This window comes from Silene latifolia, chromosome 2 (assembly GCF_048544455.1).
Source record: "Silene latifolia isolate original U9 population chromosome 2, ASM4854445v1, whole genome shotgun sequence".
NCBI lineage: Eukaryota > Viridiplantae > Streptophyta > Magnoliopsida > Caryophyllales > Caryophyllaceae > Silene > Silene latifolia.
Window position 1 is genome coordinate 150,409,831 of NC_133527.1, and position 17,249 is coordinate 150,427,079.

Below are 17,249 nucleotides of genomic sequence, written 5' to 3' on the forward strand. Positions count from 1 at the left end.
ATGGAGGTTCGGTATCCCCAGAGTGCGAATGGGAGTTTGCTCGGCCAATCGCGGTAGTTATCTTACATTTTCTTGATAATGGTAACAAGAGTTTTGTTCGCTGCCTCCACCGCTCCGTTAGTTTGGGGACGGTATGGGGATGATCGATGTCGTTTGATCTTGTATTTGTCCAGCAAAGCCTGAGTTTCCGCCCGGAAGTGAGAGCCTTGATCGCTGATGATTTCATGGGGTACCCCATATCGGCAGATGATGTTGTTTTGAATGAACTTGGCCACTTGTTTGGCGGTCAAGACCGCATATGACTGCGCTTCCACCCATTTGGTGAAGTAGTAGATAGCGACGAGGACGAAGCAATGCCCCTTGGTGCCCATCGGGTTGACTTTCCGGATGATGTCGATGCCCCAGGTTGAGAATGGCCAGGGTGACGTCATGGTGTATAAAAGGGATGGTGGTATATGTTGTATATTGGCGAAGATTTGGCAATTGTGGCAATGTTTGACGTAGTTACGGCAATCGCCTTTCATGGTTGTCCAGTAGTAACATAGCCGCATGATTTTCCGTGTAATCATCATTGCACTCATGTGAAGGCCACATTCTCCGTCGTGAACCTCTCCCATGACTTTGGCTTTGTGATGGTCAATGCAAAGGAGGAGAATTCCTTGGGGTGTTCTTTCGTAGAGTTGATTTTAGTTTATCACGAATTGTGATACAAGTAAATGGATGGCGCTTTGTCCTCTTTGGTCAGAGTTGGGAGGGAATTCGTTTTTGGTTTTGTAATTGAGGATGGCTTGGTACCAAGGTTCATCATGGCTTTCCTCGTCGTCGATAATGGCACAAATGTGAGCGGGCTCGCTCTTTCTTTCGACACATAGGGGCATTGATGTTATGTCGTCAGGTATGTTGACGAGCGCGGTAAGCTTTGCGAGGGCATCGACAAATTGATTTTCCTCTCGCGGCAAGTGGAAGTAGTCAACTTGGTCGAAGAACTCGGCCTCCTGATTGATCTTTGCTCGGTAGGGAGCTAGGCTGTCAGATCGGATTTTTCATGATCCGGATACCTGATTGATGATGAGTGAGGAATCGCCATGGACCCTCAATCTCTTGATGCTAAGTGTGATGGCTGCTTGTAGGCCGATGAGGCATGCTTCATATTCAGTGGCATTGTTGGTGACGGCAAAGTCTAGCTTGACCGAGATTGGAACATGTTCTCCCTCTGGTGATATTAGAAGGATTCCTACCCCGAAGCCTCTCAGATTAGATGCACCATCAAAGTACAGGTCCCATGCGTCGGAGTCGACACAAAGGATGTCTTCGTCAGGAAGTGACCATGTGTCGGTCGTTGGATCCTCGTTGACGGGATTTTCTGCTAGGAAATCGGCAACTGCTCTTCCCTTGATAACCTTGAGGGGTACAAACTTGAGATCGATTTTGAGATGACATGAGTGTCCATCTAGACTGACCTTCCGTTTAGTACGGGTTTTTCGAAGATGTATTTGACTGGGTCCATCTTGGAGTAGATGTGGACCGAGTAGCTGAGCATGTAATGCCGCAGCTTCTTTGTTGACCATACTAGGGCAAGGCATGTCTTTTCCAGCTGGGTATACCTCGTCTCGTACTCAATGAACTTTTTGCTGATGTAGTAGATGGCTCGCTCCTCGTTGCCAACTGTTTGTGCTAGCATTGCTCCCATGGCTGTGTCGGTAACAGTCAGGTATAGGGATAGAGGAATCCCCTGTTGAGGTGGCATGAGGACAGGAGGTTTGGATAGGATCTCCTTTATCCTGTCGAACGCCTTCTGACAGTCGTCGTCCTAATCGGTGTGATCGGAGGCACGAAGCTTCTTGAATATTGGTTCACAGATCATAGTGAGCTTAGCAATGAACCGGCTGATGTACTGGACCTGACCGAGAAATCCCCGAATCTCCTTCTCGTTCTTAGGCCGAGGCTTTTGTTGAAGGGCTTTGATTTTGGTTGGATCAATCTCAATGCCTCTTTTGCTGACGACATGTCCCAAGAGTTTTCCGGTGGTGACCCCGAATGCACACTTCTGAGGATTTAGTCTCGTGTTATATTTCCGCAGACGAGCGAAGAATTTCCGGAGGGCACTGATGTGGCCGTCCCGTTCATTTGATTTGATGATCATATCATCGACATATACCTCTACCTCCTTGTGCATCATATCATGTAGGAGAGTGGTAGCGGTTCTCTGATAGGTTGCTCCGGCGTTGATGAGGCCGAAAGGCATGACCGTGTAGAAATATGTACCCCACTGCGTAGTGAACGCAGTCTTGTGCATGTCTTACTCAGCCACTTTAATCTGGTTGTACCCGGAATACCCGTCCATGAATGATAGGAGAGCATGTTCGGCAGTGTTGTCCACCAGAATGTCAACATGTGGCAAAGGGAAGTCGTCCTTTGGACTCGACTTGTTCAGATCCCTGAAGTCGACGCAAACCCGAATTCGTCCCTCTTTCTTTAGTACCGGCACAATGTTGGCCACCCAATCCGAGTATTCAGATACTTTGATGAACCCGGCTTTGAACTGTTTGTCCACCTCTTCTTTGATTTTTAAGGCCCACTCAGGACGCATCCGGCGTAGCTTATGTTTCACAGGTTTAGCCCCGGGTTTGATGGGTATCCGGTGCTCTGCAATTTCTCTGTCAATCCCAGGCATGTCTCTGTAAGACCAGGCGAACACGTCCTTGTATTCGTGGAGGAGATCAATGAACTGTTGTCTTTCTGAGGGGTCCAGGGTTGTCCCTATCCTAAGTTCTTGAGGTGTATTGTCGGTTCCTACATTAATAGGCTCGGTTTCCTCAATGATGGGGGTTCTGGTTTCCCGTTTGTCAAGTTCTTTGGCTAAGTGAGGTGGGTAGTCACTCAAGTCAAATTCCTCATAATCATTCAGAATCGCATTGCAGTTAAATTGAGACGAGTCATAAGCAAACTTAGCGTTCATTAAGTTGACACGAGCGAAAAGCTCGGAGAGGACAGACATCTCGTGGTCAGTCAGAGGCGACACGACAGAAGAAGTGGCCCCTGGAACAGGCTCGAGGTTGTCACCTTTCATGGGAGTGGGGGTGACCTTAGTAGACTCAGCCTCTGAATCAGCCACGACCTTGTGATAAAATAGTGGGAAGGGGACCTTGACTGGGACTTCCGGAGTGTTAGGAGCTATATGGAGACTCGACTCCGACTCGGACGAGACTCGAGATCCTTCTTCACTTTCCTCCTTGAACATAGGGCCTTCTCCAGTTGTGATCTTGAGAATGCGGCCTTGGCGATCGGTCCACTTGAGGGTCTTCCTCCAGCCCTGGGTGGCTTTCTCCGGGTCAGTATCGGAGATCAAGGCGGTTGGATCAAACTGATTATCTTTCAGGGCGATGTTGATGATGTCCTCATAGTCGAGGTGTTTGACGTTATCTTCCCCAAAGAGTAGTATTACAGCTTGTCCGTCGAGGCATGGTGACGGTTTGGGCTCAGTCGATGCAGCTTCGATGTTGTCGGGGATAAAGTAGCAGTCCTGGAAGACTTCCACTCCCGGGTATCTAGCCCTGGCCACAGAGTCATAGATTGGCTCCGGAAAGTCGTGGTACAGTTCAGACTCTCGCTCAGGGACGAAGTATCCGTTGAGGGTTAGGTGGTATGGACGGAGGATGACTCCGTGCTTCTTGCGTTTTCAGACTAGGAGGTTCATCTCCTGGATGTCTTTGTAAATAGGTTCGTACCCCAGCCCAAAGGGAATGTTGGGGACCTTAGCCTATTTCAAGGGAGGCAAAGGGTCCTTTAGTGGATTGAGCGACAAACCCGGGAAATAACCCTGACGCATCATGATACGGTTGATCGTGAGGTTGGTGAACGGGTCACCATCAGAGGTTGACGATTCATCAGTTACGGCGTTTACAGCCAGGAAACCCCACATTTCATTGTCGTCCTCCTCAATGGCTTGGGAGGCTACCCCTCTCCTCATAACTGCTTTGATTGGGGAAGCGGGGATCGTGATTGTTTTCCTGTTGAAGGGGACCCTGATCTTTTGGTGGAGCGTTGAGGAGACCGCTTTGACGGCGTGAATCCAGGGACGTCCCAGGAGCATGTTGAAGGATGCGTCAATGTCGACCACTTGAAAACTGGTTTGCCTTTCCAGTGGCCCGGTTGCGACGGTCAAAGTGACTAGCCCAGCGACCTTGCGACGAGTGTCGTCGTAGGCGCGTACTCCTTGATTCGTTGGGATTAAATCAGATTCCTTGACACCCAGCCCGTGGGCAGTCTTGAGAGGAATGACATTCACGGCGGAACCGTCATCCACGAGGACCATCGGTATATTTTTCTGGAGGCATTGTACGGGGATATACAGGGCCAGGTTATGATTGGCTCTGAACAGGGGGATATCCTCGTCGGAGAAGACGACCGGGTTACTCAGATCATTGGCGTCTCTCGTCATGTGTGCCACTATCTCTTCTGGGGAAGAGGTGGAGGGCCCGGTTAATTTTCCCAGGGCCTGCAGTAAGGCCTGTCGGTGCTCAAAAGACGTTGCGATCAACTGCCAAATTGAGATCTCGGCTTTTGCTTTCTTGAGCTGTTTCAGGATTGAGTTCTCGGGAGCCTTTGGTTGAGTGTCCACCTCTGGGACGATTTGGTCATTCCTTGTTGGAACGACCGTTGGGTTGCTCGGATTTTGATAGGGGCGTCCGGACCGGGCGAGATGTCCGATTTCCCTCGTCCGCTTTTCCTTCCCCGGGATGACATAGACATCCTCAACATCTTCCCGCCATATGCCGTTAATTTCAGGGTCTCGAGGATACCTTGGAGGGGTATTCCTCGGTGGGTAGTTCTTGTGGGGGATATTTTTGTGAGGGCTATTTTTGTGAGGGTAGTTATTTTGTGGGTAGTTATTCTGAGGGTATTTATTTTGAGGGTAATTCTCGTGAAGGTGGTTATTTTGAAGGTGATTTTCGTGGGGTCTATGCCAGAATGGTCGCGGGAGCAATCCATCCTGGGGTGGGTAGTTTTGAATACTTGGGGAATTCTCCCTCGGACGTGGTGCCGGGGGATTGAAGATGAGTCGACGGTAGGCGACGTCGAGTCGGGTGATTCTCTCAGAAAGGCTGGCAATGGCCTCCTCAACTTGCTGAAACATAGTGAGCATAGTGGCAGCACTGAACACAAACACTCCGTCTGAAGGATCCTTTTCCAGAACATTCACCTCGTCGTCCATCGGCAAGATGAGATGCGAGCAGTCTAGGGTCGGCTCATCGTCAGAGATGGCGTGAATTCCCAGAGGATTCGTCTTGTTGTTTGGCTTAGTTTGTGGGGGTATAGGCAAATCTCCCTTCTCAATCATGTCTTGAATGAGGTGCTTGAGTTTGAAGCAATTTTCGGTATCATGCCCTTTCCCTCGATGATACTGATAGTAGGCGTTGGGGTTCCAAAATCGGGACTTCTTAGCGTCGGTCGGATCCGGGGTGGGTCCGATCGGTTGTAGCTTCCCTTGGTCCATGAGCCTTTTCATGGCACTTGCATAAGTCGACCCTATGTTGGTGAACACTCTCTGGGGGCGCTCAGTTTTCTTGGCAGATGGTTCGACGAGGTTAACCTCATCAATCTTGTTCGTCTGACCGTAAGGGCGAGATCCGGTTGAGGTGGATCCTTGATAACCCCTGCCGGTGGTCTTTGCTAAGACACCCTTTCGGAGGTTGTCCTCAATACGTGTCCCCCCAGAATCTGCAGATCTTGAAAAGTTTTGATATTCTGATACCTCAGCAGGTTGGCATAAACCGGGCGGAGGTTGTTGACAAATTTTTCTACCAGAGTTGACTCACTCGGCTTACTGACCAACTGAGTATTCACCCTCTTCCAACGGGTTAGGAACTCAGTGAATCCTTCCTTGTCGTTTTGGGTTAACACCTCGAGAGTACGGGTGTTGGCCTGGATCTCGACATTGTCGGCATACTGTTTGGCAAACTCCACTGCGATCTCATCCCAGGTGGTAAGGTTTTTCGGGTCCAAGGAGTAGTACAATTGGCGAGGAATCGGCTCCAAAGAGGATGGGAAGATCCTGGTAAAAAGTTCCTGTTTGACCCCCTTAATGGCCATGTAGTCTTTGAAAGCACGGATGTGGTTGAGTGGGTCCTCCACTCGCTTGAACTTAGGCACATCGGTCAGGGTGAAGTTGTCGGTGTAATCGGTCCCCAATGGTTCGAACCTTCGGTTATTTTCAAGGTCGATGTTGTTACCCCGGGCTAGGAGTTGTTCTTCCAAGAGTTTCAGCCTCTTTTCAGTCTCAGTCAGAGGTGGGGTATTATGTTCTCCAATTTCCTTGTTCTCCAGGGCGTCGATACGGGTCTCGACGCGATCCAGGGTGACCTTAAGAGCGGTAAGCAGGCTGGCTAGCTGATCAGTTGTGACATCTCTATCGTTATCATTGTTGTTGTTAAACGAAGCTGAAGATGGGGCCATAGCTCTAAGGCAGAAAAACGGCTCACATTATAACTCAATCCGACACAGTTCCAAGACTAAATGCAGAAAACATAGAGGACGAGACCAAGATCGACTCAACAAGACGGGGTGACCGTGTGTGGTACCTCGGTGCCGACTCTATTTATGACGCGACGGTGTTTGACCGAACCTTTGACACGAGTCCAATCATGACGGTGCAACGCCATTGGACGGGTCTCATGGTGAGACGACTCATAAGTAAAGACCCATAAGTACGTTTGCTTTTACTCGATAGACACGAGGCGGAATCGGAATGGTGGACTGAAGTTTTCGAAAATAGGAATTTTCAAAAAGATTCATTTGTCGCTTTAGTGGATGGCTTCCGAAGATAGAAATCTACACAAGTCGATCAGTTGAAAAGGGTTGTCTTAAGTTTATTTGCAAAAGACGGTTTGAGTTTGAGTCGGCTCGGAAAGAAGTGTATTGTTTCCCAAGACGGTTTTGAAATTCAAAATTGTATGTTTTGAAAATCGAGTTTGAAATGTTTGAAGAGGTCTCGGGGACGGCGTATGGTCCTCGGGATCTCGAAAGTCTCTCGAGAAAAGGGTGTGTGATTTTCTCGGGTTTTGAAAGAGCCATTGTCGGCGCAAAACGGGTTAAAATCCGTGTCTAGACGCAGCGATTATAACGGCGTAAAAAGGTGATTTGAAACGGTTATACAAAACCGGGTTTGAAAAACGTCATTACGACGGCCTAGAAAGGCGATTTGAAACGGTTATACAAAACCGGGTTTGAAAATCGTCATTACGACGGCCTAGAAAGGCGATTTGAAACGGTTATACAAAACCGGGTTTGAAAATTGTCATTACGACGGCCTAGAAAGGCGTGTTGAAATGGTTATAAAAAACCGGGTTTGAAAATCGTCATTACGACGGCCTAGAAAGGCGATTTGAAATGGTTATACAAACCGAGTTTGAAAATCGTCATTACGACGGCCTAGAAAGGCGTGCATCGGTCGGCGAAAGACCGAGGTTTGAAATGGCCATTATAACGGCGCAAAATGGTGTTTTGAAATTTTGAAATGACACGGAAGGACTTATGATCAAGTAGCACATAAGCACGCACAGTTTCATTACATTATGCATCATGCTGACACGGGTTTTGGCTTAAAAGGGTGGGTTACACACCAAGCAATCAAACCCCGATTTGCGAGAGGGATACCAATCCAAACAAAATGTGTAAGGAGGGTGCCCTAGCCTCGTGCTCGAAATGTGGGATTTATCTGTATGCATCCCTTTGTATTCAAGGATTATAACGAATTTTATGAAGATGATCACTAGTCATAAAATAAAATTGCATATACAAAAGATAAAGAGATGAAGAATCAACCTTCGGTCCTAGCAAATTTGGCCTATGAACAATATCGCAATGATGAAAGCTCTTTGACGAAACAGAAATGTGTAACGTCAATGGTATGCTTGACTCAATCGGGATTCGAAACGCGGGGATGAGAAAACTCACGCCGACGGGATGAGCCAATTGGTCGAAAAGGGTTAGGTTGTGGGCCCGGACAAGGAACCCGACCGTGACCGTAATATCAATTAATGCATTCCAACCAAGACCTAGTTCGAGTCTCACCATCTAGGGATCACAAAGACGTAAGTGTCCTAGTTATCCCCAGCGGAGTCGCCAATCTGTGGACATGGCCTACTTGCAAGCCCAGCCGATCTGTGGACATACAGCGGTCTTTTTGAAAGCCACGCTCGGCGGCGTAAAGATGCCTTCGACCGGATCGTTTTAGATCCGTCGGTTTCGTCTCGGTAAGGATCTCGAAACGATTAGAGATGTTCGGAGTCGCCACCAAGCATTTGTAGGATGCCTGGAACCCGTTCGAATTCCACTTTATACCTCGATCAAATCGAAGCACAAAGCAGCGTTTTGACATAGGTACTAAAGATAAGGAAATCGTCCCTCTTTAGCATCCTATCTCTAGAATGACTCTCGTACGCCCTGGATAAGGTCGTCCACTATCCAAAGTTTTTGAGTAAGAGGTGAAGTTACGTATTGGGAAGCCCTTTAATTAGACACCCAATCCCGCCCGCGTTTAGCGGCCTCTACTGATCGATCTTGGTTGGTTGAATGCAAAAGTTGATAAAACGGTTTAAATGCATGAATGCGCATCCAATGATTTAAACCTAATATGTGAAAGCTTTCTAAGTCGGTTGATTTAATCCAAGTATCAAGTATAAGATGTCGAGTTGGATTAATGATTGATTTGCATGCAAGACGAAAATTAAACATCCATTTACCGTATTAGGTTTAGGGTGCATAACATGATCCATTTGTCTTAGTAAGGCATTTTTCAAATATGGTTTGAATAGACGAATAGTCATCTGATCCGTCCTATATCTGGGTTTACCGGAGTCGGGATCGTCCTAGACTAATGCTGGAAGGGAACAGGCCCTGTACCAGACGACTATAAGAGGCACGAGCCAGCCGGCGGTGTAAGGGGCCTCCCTCTGGTTTTGAAAATGAGAAAGAAAAGGCCTGCTTGAGGCGCGGGTTAGCCAACGGTTGTATGCCGTGTTCTGACTATTTAGAAAACGTTATAAAACGTGTTAAAAATGGGTATTTGAACCCGGTTTGATTTTGAAAGGGTCGTTTAGACCGCATTTGTTGATTTGAAGAACTAGACTCGAATAATCATCATTATTTGATAATATTCGGTCTCGGGTTCGATTTGACAAGCTTGACATGAACAGTTTTGAAAATGATTACGGACTAATTGTTTTAAGTCCATTTTGAATGTAATTAGTCGGTACTCATCACCGTACCCGAGTTAAAATCCGGCATTGAGATTGATCCAACCAAAATCAAAGCCCTTAGGACCTCTCAGAGAAACCCTCTTTTGATGACAATCTATCTTAGCCTTGTACTTTCCCAACCAATCCATCCCAACTATCATCTCAAAACCATCTAAAGGAAACTCTAACAAGTCCACAGGTAGGTCAACTTGCCCAACTATCATAAACACACCTCTATACAACCGTTCACAAGATACAGACTCACCTGATGGTATAAAAACTCTCTTTTACAGACTCATACTCACTCAAACCTAACAGCTTTGCATGACTCGAAGATACAAACGACTGTGACGCTCCCGAATCAAATAAAACAAAGGTAAAGACTCCATTAACAAGAAATGTACCGGTGATAACGTGAGCATCATCTTCAGCTGCTTTCTTCTCCATCATAAACAGCTTACCACTGGTCTTCTGCCCACCTTCCTGGACAGTACTAGCTGAAGTAGTCGGCTTAGCTGCCGACTCCTGATTATTGTTCGTCACTGGTTTTTTATATGAATTACCGCCGTTGCGGTTAGCCCCACCATTGTTGTTACTCTGACCACCCCGGTTATTCCACGATTCAGCCGGCCTGTTACTAGCATAACTCTGCGAAGGACTCTAAGAAAAACTTCCCTGTGACAGTCTCTGGAAACTCCCACCCGCAGCACTGGTGTACTCATGCCTCTTGTGTCCCATACCGCCACAATTAAAACAAGCTATCCCCCAATTACTGTTACTACCACCACATACTCACCCGTAAGAAGCTCCAGTACTAAACCCTGAACCTGAAGACTATGCCCTCACCTAGTTATTACCACCCCTCTTGTAACTGGAGTGACCACCACCCTCACTCTCAGCCTTTCTCTTTTCAGAAACTCTCTCCTTGGTCATCTCTACCATCCTCTCAGCCCTCCCAGCTCGCTCATATACCTCCTTAACATCTGTAAGGACCCCTACCGGTAACTTCTCCATAATCTTGGGTGTCAACCCCTTCTCAAACCTCAACGCCAAATTCTCTTGGTTCAGCCCCATGTCCTCAGCATACCTCGATTTCTTATTAAACTCATGGTAATACTCAGCAACGGTCCTGTCAGATGTCATCTTAAAATCATCAAATTCCTCCCTCAACTTACTGCGTACATTCTCCGGTACAAACTCTCTCCTCATAGCTTTCTTGAACTCAACCCACGGTATAGCAGGTAATCCCTGTTTCACATATATATATCCAAAGCACTCATCTTAACCTTATCCCACCACTCACCGGCAGCTTCCCTCAGGTAGAACGCAGCTTATTCCACTTTCAACTCATCCGGGCAATGAACTAGATTGAGGATATTCTCCATCTCTCTATGCCAATTATCCAGCAGAATTGGCGCCCCTGTACCTAAGTACTCCTTAGGATTAAACCTTGAAATATGTACACTGATCTTAGAGTGATCAGGTTTCTCTTCCTTATCCTTTCCAACCCTCTTCAACGCCTCAGTGAGAGCATCTTGGTGCTCCAACATCTTTACTATCTCATCAATGCACATGTTTTCAGTCCTAACATACAAAGCGGCTCTTTTCGGCGGCATCTTGTAACTATATAAGAAAAGGTAAACATAAACACACAACCCAAAACTCAAAACACGAATTTAACCTGTACAGCAACTACTCGATCGAGTGTCACCACCGACTCGATCGAGTTAACCCCACTCGACCGAGTTCCCTGCCTTACTCGATCGAGTGCCACAAAAGCAGAATCTGACCAGAAACTTTTCTAAGACCTACTCGTTTGAGCCTATCACACACTCGATCGAGTTGACCCCACTCGATCGAGTGCTCCACCTACTCAATCGAGTGCCACTAAAACAGGCTACTGTCCAAAAATCACAAAACCACCCACTCAATCGAGTTAACCCCACTCGATCGAGTCATGCAAGCTCGAACACTACCCGCATGTACTTACACAAACTTTCAGCTATATAAACCCATACAAACGACATCTAACGACACACACACACACACACACACACACACACACATACATATATATATATATATATATATATATATATATATACATTATTCTTTGTATAACTCAAGTAAAAACAACATCCCTTCCGTATCTCTATAATGCCACATTATAAAACAATTATCATGCTTTCAACCAACAACATATAAATCACATCATCATCATCTTTCTCTACATATTCCCCATACTCCACAACCATACCTCTACCGATTCATACCACACATTACTAGATAGATATACAATTCACAAGATAAACACATAGCGATCCCGACTCATATCCCATGGTGACCGGTTCAAAATTATAGGGCGAGTTCGCGACTTTAGGACGTCTCCCAAGTCTTTGCATTAGCTCCTACAACTTCTACCCCGGGTTCATTTTAATTTGACTCCCTATGTTCATTAGGTTCATTGGTTACAAGTTTCAAGATTGTCGCTCTAATACCACTTTGTAACACCCCCATACTCCGAGTGCCTTACCAGGACCACTCAAGGCATGGAAGTGCTACCATCTCGGTTTCCCGAGGCAATGATAATCATAAGACAATAGCAAAACATACTTACAAGTATAATAATGTTTAAAAATGATTACATGCCAACTCCAAAACTGTTAAACTGAAATACAAGGTTCTCAAAACTGTCTACTATCAAAACTACCAAAACTATAAAATGTCTGACACAGCGGAAGACTTCTAAATTGCAACGTGGTGATTCATGCCAGCTATCCCGCACGCATTGTCTCATACATGCTCAATAACTGCTCAACAACCCCGAATGGATCACCACAGTTTTTAAAACATTTAAACGGAGTCAGTACTAATTACACAAAATCAACAGCTGCAATAAAATGATAATACATACAACTCAATTCCAATATCTCAATCACCACAACTCCACCCTATCTCCACATATCTGACTACACACTTAAGTGTGTAGTCCTGCCAGAGTAACGCTGCAACAAGTACTCCTCACCGCCAGTGGGGAACCGTAGCCGTTCCCACCTAAGCCCCGCTCACCTTATCCGAGCGATAAACCCAAGTCCATTAATGTGCACATCCCTTCTGTGGCGGGTTCCACAGAAGGTGAATCAAGGGCGTGAAGCCACTCCCGCAAGTGACTCCACATAGCCAGGGACGTACGCCGAAGGTCACAAACTGTTATACGATAATCACAATACTTCTACTTCTACCAACAATCACCAAATCAGAATCCAATACGATAGTACTCAATCAACAACAACGACAACAACATCAATACCAACAATGCCATGTAACTAATACTGAGTAGGGAAACCCTACCTGGAATGCAAACACCACAGATGGTCTTAGCAGCTAATCCGAATTTTTCCTCTACGAAACCTCCTCCTATAACAAACATACATACAATTACCACCATAGACATACTAATCACCCAACACACCCAAAACCACCCAATTAGGGTTTCAAAAGAACTCAACAAAATCCAACATAAAAGGTATAAGGAACTTACCCTCGACACAAGGATCACAACAACGTAAAGAACAAGATGATCCGACTCTTCTAGCCTTGGGGATTTGCTAATGATGCGATGAATCAACTTACATAACTCCTTTCTTCTCAATTAGGTTTTTAGATTTGTTAAAAAGTTTAAGAAAAGTGACGGTCATCAATATATATTAATCCCACATCATTAACAAAACCCGTCAAAACTCGGCCCGTAAACTCACTTACTCGATCGAGTAAGGCACTTACTCGATCGAGTGCCCCTTACTCGATCGAGTACCCAACTTACTCGATCGAGTACCCTACAGGCAGACTACAATTTTGCGTCATAAACTACTTACTCGATAGAGTAAGCCCCACTCGATAGAGTACCCAAAGGCTCATTAAACATAGTATTACATGACATCCTTGTTTAATATCCTCCTTGTGGTTGATTACCACGGTTTTGAGGAATAGTATATGAATTTTTCTGTGGTTGTTGCGGCTTTGGATTTTGCACATTCTGACTAGACCATTGAAGGAAAGGATGCTCCTTCGTTCTTTCATTGTAAAAATTAGTGAAAGGTGTACCTTTCCTGAAAGACTGATAGGCATTAACTTGCTCCAATGTGCTCAAACACTCAGCTGCATTATGACCATCCGAACCGCATATAACACAAGACTCCTCCTGTTGACTTATAGCATGGACTACCTCCTTATTACCCAAAGATTGGGTAGTCTTCATCTCAGCGATTTGGGTAGAAAGAGCCTCTAACTGCGCCGCAATACCGCTATCTCCACCACTCCCACGTGTACTTCCCCTAGGATTTCCATACTTAGCAGTATGGGTAGCAATCTGATCAATTAACTTCCATGCGGTATTATCATTAGTGTTGTCCTGAAACCTCCCATTAGCTAAAGAATCTAGCAAAGCACGATGATCATCATACAACCCGTTGTAAAATTGGTTGCAAAGAAACCACTTTTGAAAGCCATGATGGGGAACCGAACGGATCAAACGTTTGAAGCGAACCCATACTTCATTTAAATATTCAGTAGCTATTTGTTTGAAGCTGGTAATCTGATTTCTCAATGTGTTAGTCTTCTGTGGTGGAAAGTACCTCTTGTAGAAAGAAAGAGCTAGTGTATTCCAGTCAGTAACTCTTTGATCCTCCATATCCAAATATAGCAGCCACTCCACAACACCATCTTTTAGAGAAAAAGGAAAGAGCACCTGCTTCATATGATCTTGTGTCACCCCAGCAGTTAAAGGGATAGAACAACAATAAGTGACGAATTTCTCCGTATGTTTTGCAGGGTCTTCAGTAGCTAACCCTCCAAATAAGTTTTGTTCCACCAAATTTATGTAAGATGGACGAATTTCAAAAGATCCACCATCTGTGGTAGGGAGCTTGAATCCTTTAGGGATGGAAGCCAAAGTAGGCTCGGAATGACTTGCTAATGTAGGCATGATGGTAATCTCAGGAACTAGAATATCAAGATCAAAAGTAGTGTCCTCTTCAAAGGACTGATTTAATTTCTGAAGTAGTAGAATGATCCGTCTCAACGTCAAGTATACTTAAGTCTTCAACTTGACCCACTTCTTTCTGAAACTTTCGTCTATAGCGAAAAGTCTTCTCTGGCTCAGGATCAATTGGAGAAATCTCGGACCTAGTTGACCTGGGCATACATGAAACTAACAAGAAAAGCGTGAGAACGGTCTCAAGGAACTAATTTCCCTGAAACAAAAAGACAAAATAAACAAAACCAAACAAGAAAATTGTTGCCTCCCCGGCAACGGCGCCAAATTTGATAGGGCTAAAGTCGTATCACCTAAATCAAAGTAATCCTATCTCAGTACTAACAAAATAGCTAGTGGCAAGAAAGGTATATAATCCATAGGGAGGCGGTAACATTCAGTTTGTATTTAAAGTGTCTTAAAGTAACCGATTTCTTGGGGGTTTTGTTTGTTTGTTTTCTAACAACTATTAGCAAGTGAATTAAAAGATGTGTAATAATAATATTAAAGAAGTCTAGGATTCCGGTTCACTAGGTCAATTATACGGGTTGTATCTTAATAAATTATTAGGTAAATCAAACGATCTAAGGTCACAAAATTGATTAATTCCATTATGCCCTTTAGATTAAGTCTAACATGCAATCCTATAATTAAACATAACCTATCTGATTATCGCAACCTATATTAATTCTAACCCAGTCGGTGAAAGTATTAATTTGCTACGCTAATTATAGACTCAGGCGTTAAATCATATAATTAGAAGAAAAACGATAATCAAATGATAGTTTGTACGATATTACTAACAGTCAATTAATAACCCCCCCCCCCCCCCCTTCTAATCAACCTAAATCCCCTTTATCCTAGATGAATGATTTAGCTACTCATAGTAAATTGATTCATAACAATAAAAGTAGTTGAAAGCGTGATTGAAGACATAAAATAATAACAATGATTTAAAATCATAAACTTGAATAATAAATTAATGAAAAACGATTAAATACCTTAACAATTAATAAGGAAAGATTAAAGATCCAAAAGTATGCTAGATAACAAAACTTAGAGTATTTTGTTGTACGAAAGTAAATAAAAGCGTAACCTAATAAACCCTACAAGTTTAGAATATATATTACAAGTAAGACGTGTTTTAGGAAAATACGGAAATAATTCTATCAAAGAGGATCCTCGATCGAGCCTCGACATACTCGATCGAGAAGGGTTACTCGATCGAGCCTTTGCCTACTCGATCAAGGAACCAGGTGCTTTCAGTTCATCTCCGTCTTAACTTCTCTTTTTGTCTTCAAGTCTCCTCGTTTCTCGTGCCATGCCCCGTGTATTCCGCTATGCCATAACCGCAATGCTCATCTTTACTTGATTCACCTCGTAATGCGTGTTTTCTGCATGAAAACCTAAAGTATCGGCAGTATCAATATTCCACTAGAAAAGTCATATAAATGACATAATAAGCACGGAAATGGTATCAAAACAACATGAAAGGAGTTATAAAAGTGTATATAAAAGTGATACATCACCTCTATCAAACGGCATGATGAATTACAAGCGAGCTAGAAACAAAAATTGAGTCTGTTTTATTAGATGGTTAGCATGAAAATTGAGACACTCGTTTGATTTCACATCTTCACTCACTCAATTCGCAGTTTGCTTATGTAGATACCCAGTATTTGCACCTTCCAAAAAACACCCGATGATGATCGGACTACAACATGTTCTTGACATGGGTGCGTGGATTGGCTATACATGAGATATTTTAATGCATTACTCATATATGAAAAATGATTTCAAAAATGGTTTTCTAACTTCATTTGCATTAAAACAACACTGTTCAGAGTTAAAACCATCTTCGGACCCAAAACCGACTCAAAAACCCACAACTTGAGTCAATATGAGGCAACCCGAGTCTCGAATGTTAAAAATAATGACATGAATGGTTTTATTATGCCATTTGCATTACAATGACACTAATTAGAGTCAAAACTGACACTGGGCCAAAAACCAACTCAAAATTCAAATCCCGACTCAGTACGGGACAAACCCGAGTTAAGCATACAAAATACCTATCCCAAATAACACCCAAACGAAAGCTCATACGGCTAAGCAATCACATAAAACCACAAATCACAACCAACAAAACAATGGTTAGAATAAGGAGAAATTCAAATTTCCGAAAAGGACATGACACCCCTTTGAGGCACTAGGTAGCTCTCGCCTCTTTAGACCTCCTCCTTAGCCTCCAAGCAGACTCAACTGACCTAACACCTCACAATCCTCTATAAATATCCCCTCATATGCACCTCTCTAGGCATGTGAGAGTCCGCCCCATCACATCTCCCTTAAACTTCTAGACCTCGACTTCTTAAGTTAAGAAATTGACATGTGTTTTCCACCTACCGATCGAAAACACAAGCCTTACACATTTTGTTTGGTACCGTCGCCGTGCATTCGACCGACCTATTCGAACCACTCAACATTAATCAACATGTTTTCAAACAACATATTTTCAACATCTTTTCAAAACAAAATCCTATTTTAAGGCACAATTTTAAACTCATTTTGATCCTGAGTAGTTCCATAACCAGAAAACCGTCTCAAAAGTCGTCTACCTCGCAAACATTATAACATGTAAGTTTGAGGGTGTAAATATTCCACTTATTGCATTTCTTTACTGTTTTAATGAGTTTATAAGTATGAACAAAGCATAACACGATTCAAAACATGAAAGATCGAGCCAAAACCGGACTTTAGTCTGAGACACGGGCTCCTTATCTTGCCCCCTGACTCGCGCCCCAACGGGCTCCTCAGACCTAAGTCCAAACGTGTTTGTGTTCATCTTTCATTTTTATCTTATTTTTACTTCTTTCCTTTTACGGTTCTTACCATTTTAATTCCTTTTTATGACAAATACTTTGACCATTACCGAAATCATCCTTGGTTCCATATACCATGACGGTTTATTCCGTGAC

The 17,249-nt window shown here is 44.2% G+C and overlaps 1 non-coding gene across 1 annotated transcript; it reads left to right on the forward strand.

The window, feature by feature from the left end:
• The first annotated feature begins 13,741 nt into the window (after positions 1–13,741).
• Positions 13,742–13,848, forward strand: LOC141644886 (small nucleolar RNA R71). The gene has a single exon (XR_012544488.1). It is a non-coding gene; the product is annotated as a small nucleolar RNA R71 (small nucleolar RNA).
• Positions 13,849–17,249: the final 3,401 nt, after the last annotated feature.